Below are 7280 nucleotides of genomic sequence, written 5' to 3'. Positions count from 1 at the left end.
TCTAGTCTTCCCAGTTGGCACGTTCTTCCACTAGCGCACCTCCCCGTGAGGTACACCTAGAAGATTACCTACGCGCCCTCAAATTGTCCCTGACTAGACCCCTCTTGCTCTGGGCACACTTGCCAAGGCTTTGCTGGACCACTGGACAACTGGACCAGTCGTATCCCACACGCTGGACACCAATCAATGTGACAAACCCAGACCTACTGGGATATGCCACAGTTTCACTAAGCTGCCACCAACCATTCCCTATAAGAAGTCACACAGACCAGGGATGGATTTTTAACAAATAAAAGGACAAGGTTTATTAAATAACACACAGGGAAAAATAAAAGGATCAAGTGAATAAGATACAGTAACGTGGCTTAGTCTCAATCATACATACACACAGTTTGGTTCACACAGAACACTTAACTTGAAGCACAGACCCTGAACCTATCAGTTCTGGCTAACCATACAGACACCTGAACCTATCAGGTTGGTACTGACTGACACACAGTAGTACCCTGTCTGACACACAGACTCCCACTCAAGCTTCTTCTCTCAGCTCTTCTCCAGCTTCTCTCTCCTAAACTTCTCCACACAAGCTCCACATATATATACAGTACAGCCCCTCCTCCTGATGTCCCGCCTTCCACTCCCCATAGGATGGAACTTTCCCTCCAAACCCATGACAGACAGGTAACATCAGTGCTGTATGTAACAACGGCATCCACCAAAATCCAGGTCTATAGAGCCTGTGTCCTGAGCACACTCCTATACTGCAGTGAGTCCTGGACTCTTTGTGCACGGCAGGAGAGGAAGCTGAACACCTTCCATATGCATTGTCTCTGACGCATTTTTGGTATCACCTGGCAGGACAAAGTTCCAAATAGAGTGATCCTAGAACGAGCTGGAATTTCCAGCATGTATACATTATTGAAACAGCACCGTCTACGTTGGCTTGGGCACGTCGTGAGAATGGCTGATGGTCGGATTCCAAAAGATCTCCTGTATGGAGAATTAGTGCAGGGAAGCCACCCCCGAGGGAGACCACAGCTGCGTTACAAGGATATCTGCAAGCGGGATCTGAAGGCCTTAGGAATGGACCTCAACAGATGGGAAACCTTGACGTCTGAGTGTTCAGCCTGGAGGCAGGCGGTGCATCATGGCCTCTCCCAATTTGAAGAGACATTTGTACAGCAGGCCGAGGCAAAGAGGCAGTCCCGAAACCAGCCAAACCAGGGAGCTGAACAGGGGACAGATTGTATGTGTCTTCAATGTGGAATAGATTGCCACTCTCGAATTGGCCTTCTCAGCCACACTAGACACTGTTCCAAGACCTCCAGCGCCCTCTTCCTTCTCCTCCTACGCAAGGCTGGGGGGAGTCGCTGAGGGCACCTTTTGCAAGCAAGGAAAAGTACCCCCCTCTCTCCGTGTGTGTGTGTGTGTGTGTGCGCGCGCGCGCGCGTGTGTGCGTGCTCCGGGAGCCGCCCCCTCCCGGCCTGGACTGCTCAGTCGCCGAAGAACCTTGAAAGACCTCGCCGCCGGGCACTCCGGGAGATGGTGGTGGGCTCACGGCCACTGCCCTCCCCCCCCCCGTACAAGTTCACGCTGGGCCAGAAGTACAGGATGCTCGTGTTGTCGCACCTGCGAGGTGGCTCCTCCAGCCAGCCCGCCAGCTCGCCCACCGGCAGACGCTGCTGCTGCTGCAGCGGGACCGCGGCCTCCCTGGCCATGGGGAGCAGGGCGGGAGGGACGGCTGGGGAGCAAGGCCCCGCCTCTGGGCTCCAGGGTCATCCCAGGACACACAGGGGAGTGCGGGGGGGGGGGAGTGGGCAGGGAGGGGCCGGCCCTCAGGGCCGGGCTTGGTTGGGATGGGATGTCTGGCCTGCCGGCTGTGGCTGCCCCCCCCAGCCCATTCTGACAAAGTTCAGACTAAAACCTGGATTGGATTCCCTTCTCCCCTCCTGCGCTGGCCTGCCCAGAGGCAGACCGCACGGTCCTTGTGGGGCTGGAGGCCAGGCCCTGAGCGAGGCTGATGGTCGGCAGGCAGGGGCTGGGGAGCTCCTGAGGACGCAGGGCGGTCTCTCTGAGAGGCTGCCCAGAGGCTGAGACCCCTCCCAGAAGCCAGCCTCAGCACCTCCAAAGGGCACGTAGAGGGGGACACAGATTCAAGGGGTGCTCTGGCCCAGCCCCCCCCCGCACACACCGGGCCTCTCCCAGTGAGCTACACATGGACTACCTGCTCCCCACCCCGCCCCCATTTTCATCCCATTCTACCTTTACCTCTCGTGTGTCTGGGGGCAGGATTCATCCCCTGGGCCCAGAACCACTTTGCCAAGAGCTACAGTGAGATCTGCAGGGAAGCCAGAAATGAGTCTGCCTGGCGGCTGGTGAGGGAGGCTGGCAGGAAGCAGGTCTGGCAAATGGCTGAAGGGAGCCCCCCCCCCGAGTCCCAAGTGAGGGGCAGGCCCTTCCCGGGGCTGGAGAGCAACCCTGGACCCCTTGGCAGAGTTTGCAAGCCACTGACAGGGCTTCCAGCATCCCTTCCTGCCCCAGGGGGGAAAGGGCCTTTTTCTGACCCCCCTTCCCATACTTCCCCTGCTCCTCCCTGTTTGGCACAAGACCCCGCTGGCCGCTGTCTCCACAGGTGCTGCCCCCTGCGTTTATCACAGGGCCTTCCATCCCCAGGCGTCGCTCTACTCCCTGGAAGAGGGCAACCCACAGAAGCCCTGTGTGCCAGGGAGGCCCTCTGTGTCACGTGCCCCCCCATCCCCTAGCAAAGGTGGGCAGGTTGTCCTTCCCAAGGCACAGGGGAGCAAATCCCCTCCGGATCTAGGAGGGGAGGGGGGCTGTGCCTCCACCCCCAGCTCAGGGGCAGGATTCAGGCATGGCTTCCCAGTGGGCTTTGCCCTGAGTCCGGCCCAGCCAGAAGGTGGGTGGGTGGCTGTATGGAATGGCCAACCCGGTGATGAGAGTAACCAACCCAAATGGGCTTCTTAACGCTGCACCTGCCAAGCCTAGCTGCAGAAGCTCTCTCCCCTTCTCCTGGCGTCCCTTGTGGGGTGACTGCTGGGGAGGCGCCATGCTTGCCACCCCCTCAGGCCCTGGCTCCCCGCCACTTCCATTTTCTCAAGTGCTTTGCAGAGCACCAGCCCCCCCTCCATGTCCTGGGAAAAGGAAAATGTATTTTCTTTTAAAAGGTACCCAAGAGGAATGGGGGGGGAGGTGAGCTAAAGAGAAGGGAACAGAGCATGACTGCCCCCAATTAAGAGGCTGCCTGCGTGGGAGAAAATGGGAGAGACGTGGCTTGCAGAGAGATATTAGATCGGAAATTCATGCAAGAGGAATCAGTTGAGCAAAAAGGATTTGTTGGTGGCCATCCTGTTAATCTGGAGGAGTGGATGAATTTTAAAGAAATTGGTTTAGAAACGAGCTGGGCAAATAATTTGCTTACGATGGTTGCTGTGGGTTTTCTGGGCTGTTTGGTCATGTTCTTAAGGTTTTTCTTCCTCAACTATCCCACAAACTGCACCAGAGCACAGACAGAATTCCAACTCCTGTCCTCTGAAGATGCCCATGGCCACAGAGACGGGTGAAACGTCAGGGAGAACAACCTTCAGAACACGGCCAAACAGCCCGGAAAACCCACAACGACCATCGGATCCTGGCCGTGAAAGCCTTTGAGAATGCATTTGCTTACCTCTTGCGAAATGGAGGGGGCTCGGACCCAGCCTCTTGCCAGTCACCTGTCCCTCTGCATCCTGCAAAATGGGGGGAGGGGCAGTTGCTGTGCCAGGTCCGAGGCTGTGCTGGAGGCTCCCATCCAGCCTACCTGCTGCTGCCTTTCTTGGGCAGGTTCCATCCGGTGTGTCTAGCCAGCAATCAAGGAGCAGAACTGAGACCCAGGAAGAAGTGGGTGCCCTCCCCTCGCTGGCAAAGACCTGCCCCGCAGACAGGGGCCTCCTGCCCCACTAGGAGGGTTACATGCCAGGTAAGCACACAAACCAGCCTCCCCCTTCCCCTCTTTGGGCAGTCGCCAGCTGTCCTCCTGCTGCCTGAAGGGCTGCCACCTGGGGCTTCCTCTAGAGAAGGCTGCTTGGCTCCTTGCAAGATCCCCTTGCCCAGGGTGGCTCTTTCCCCCTGCCTGCCTGCCTGCCTGCCTGCCTGCTCTGTGGGTGGCGGCAGGGACGGTGTGCTCACCTCTGTCTCCTCCAGGCCACACGGAGGTGTCCCAGTCATGAAGCTGCCCTGCCCGGACATCTTGCTCCATCCAGGTCTCGTGCCTCTCAGGCTGGCCATGCCAGGAGCTAAGCCAGGCCTGGCCCACTCAGGGGCTTTCTGGACTCTACCCTTTCTTGCCTTTTCGTCCTTCTTCAAAGGGAGTTGCATGGACAGAGGATGGAGGGGGCTGTGATGTTCCACAGGCATCTGTGGGTTCCCATCCTCCTCCTCCTCCTCCCTCTCGTCAAACTCCAGGCTTAGCCTTGTCCATTCCCACAAAGTCTCCGGGCAGCCTCTCTCCTTCCCTGGGAGACGAACCTCCTTTCCCCTGCAAGGGGATGGCGCTGTGGGCAGGGCGGCATCTCTGCTGAGGGCCAGCAAGACATCGCTGGAGGGCTTGGTGATTTCGGCCTCTGGCTGGGGTGCCAGAGGGTGGGAGATCGATTCCCCCAGTGGGCGTCCCTGATCCAGAGGGTCCCTTCCAGCTCTGCAGTTCGGAGGTGATGAAGAGGACTGGCCCGAAACCTTGGCAAGGCCAACTGGTGGCCACTCAGCCAGTGCCAATAGTCAGATCCTGCTGTGATCCAGGAGGAGAAGGATCCTGCATTGGGGTTTTTTGGTGTTGTCGTCGTTCTGATCTGCTCTGTTTTGAATGAGTGGCACACCTCACCCGTATAATCCTCAACATCTCCACTGACTTCTCCCTCAAAGCCCCAGCCAGCTCACAACTCCAGCCATTCAAAGGACAGAAGGGTAGCAGGCAAAGCAGCCGCACCTGTGCAGAATTGTGCCCCTTTTCCCGTTTCGGTGATGAAAGTGAGCCCTTTCAAGGGTTGAGATGCCACGGGGAAGCCAGCGGCAGTCCAGCTATAGCTGGCCTTGTAAAGAGGGAGGCAAGGAAGGAGGCCGCTCGTCCCCACCTGGGCCCCTGCTCACACCGCGGCCCACGCATGCACGCATGCATGCACGCACACTGAGAAAGCAGCAGGCAGATAACTCCGGAGGATTCTGGTCTTTTTAGAAAGAAAGGAGAAATGAGGATTGGGAGGCCTATGGATCACGGCCATTGAGCAGGTGCTTCAAAACACAGCTAGGGGCTTTGGCGTGTCCACCCACTACTCCCGAGGAGGCAGTGCCTGCAAGTGGCACGGACCTAGCTAACTCAGCGCTTTCCATCTTGCAGGTTACACGTTCCAGTTGGGCCGCACCTCTGGCCACCTTACCCAGAATGCCCTGGGACGCAGCACTCTGGAGAAAGACGCCGGCGCTGGAGGGGCTGCCGTAGCAAGAGCCTGTTATGGAGGAACCCTCGCCATCTCTCGGCTTTCCCTTTTCCCATCTCCCCACCCTCTGCGTAGGAGGAGAGAGGCCGGAGGGCTCGGTGTGCCTGCCGTTGGGCATACAAGCCAGAGGGGCGGTTGCCCTCCCCTTTTCCATCTGGGCTGCTGTGGGCATTTTGGGTTGGGTTTGGGTTCTGACAGGGCTCTGCTTGTGCCACGGCAGCCTGAAGAGTTCGCACCCCTCAGCCTAGTCCCAAAACCAGAGAAGAACCACAAGGAAGCCAAACCTTTGGGGAAAGGAGGGTCACCCCACAGCAGCCTTTGGGACAGGGGCTGCGCCAGGTGCCTTTCTGGTCCCTCTCCCCCACCCCACCCCCTTCCAGCCCCATAGCCACCCTGCTTTTCTGAGGCCCTTTACCCGCCAGAATGTTTGCAAGCAAAGAGCTGGTCAGATGGGGTAGCCTTGATGGAAGCTCACGGCATTGGCCCAGGATGCGGGTGGCGCGGGGAGGGGGCCCACGTCACCCGCCGTGAAGACAGGGAGGTGGCTGGAGAGATGCTGGATCCGCCTCGCTGGAAGGATTCTGCAGAGCAACCTTGGACCCTTGAGCCCAAGTCCACCTGGGCCGAGCGTTTCCAATACTACGAAGCCGGGCGTTTCGTCTGTTTGCCAGGCAAAAGGAGGGTGAAAGGGAAAACTTTCTGCTCTGTGGCTTGTAAATGCATCATCACACGACTAGGAGATTAAACTCTGCTGGAATGAAACAGGCCTCTGAACTGGAAGAGACACAAAGCAGCTAAAAAATTGTAACACTTCAGTTTTTGTATTCACTGAGCTAAGCAATAACAGGTTGATGTGATGCATCCCTTGTAGAAAACACCCTAAACGTGGCTTTTCCCTCTCCAGAAGTAAGATCGTCAGGTTTCCGAGGAAAAAGTAGCTGACCCATTAAAGGGGCAGATAAAAAGTTGTGGGGAATAAGACATTCTGTAAACATCTAGATATGGGAGGGGCAGTGTTGTTATGTGCTGTCAAGCTGCCTCTGACCTATGGTCACCCTATCAATGAGAAATCTTCAAAATGTTCTGTCCTAACCAGTTCTTGCCAACTCAAGCTTGGGGTTGCCCTTAGGGAGTCAGTCCATCTTGTATTGGGTCTTCCTCTTCTCCTGCTCCTTCTTCCTTTCCCAGCATTATTGTCTTTTCCAGAGAATCCTGCCTTCTCAGGATGGGCCCAAAGTACGAGTAAGGCAGCCTCAGTTTCAACATGTTGGCCTCCAGAGATAGTTCAGGATTGGACCCACTTGTTCGCCTTTTGGCAGTCCAGGGTTATCCACAAAGCTCTCTTCCAGGACCACCACATTTCAAATGAATCGTTTCCCCCCCCCCCGTCAGTTTTCTTCACAATCCAGCTTTCATACTTGATGATCTCGTTTAGTTTCTTCATAGCTGTCCTTCCGAGTCTCTGTCCTCTTCTAATTTCTTGGCTGCAGTCTCTATTTGAATTGATAACTGAACCAAGGTATACACAATCTGTAACTATTTCAATTACTTCATTGTGAGCATCAAAGTTGTGTATTTTGTCTGTAGTCATAATTTTGAAAGGGACGTGGTGGCGCTGTGGGCTAAACCGCAGAAGCCTGTGCTGCAGGGTCAGAAGACCAAGCAGTCGTAAGATTGAGTCCACGCAACGGAGTGAGTGCCCATCGCTTGTCCCATCTCCCGCCAACCTAGCGGTTCGAAAGCATGCAAATGCGAGTAGATAAATAGGTACCATCTCGGTGGGAAGGTAAC

The sequence above is a fragment of the Pogona vitticeps genome, chromosome 2 (genome assembly GCF_051106095.1).
Source record: "Pogona vitticeps strain Pit_001003342236 chromosome 2, PviZW2.1, whole genome shotgun sequence".
In the NCBI taxonomy this organism is placed as follows: Eukaryota; Metazoa; Chordata; class Lepidosauria; order Squamata; family Agamidae; genus Pogona; species Pogona vitticeps.
The sequence above is the reverse complement of the archived record's forward strand: the minus strand, read 5'-3'. Positions refer to the sequence as shown.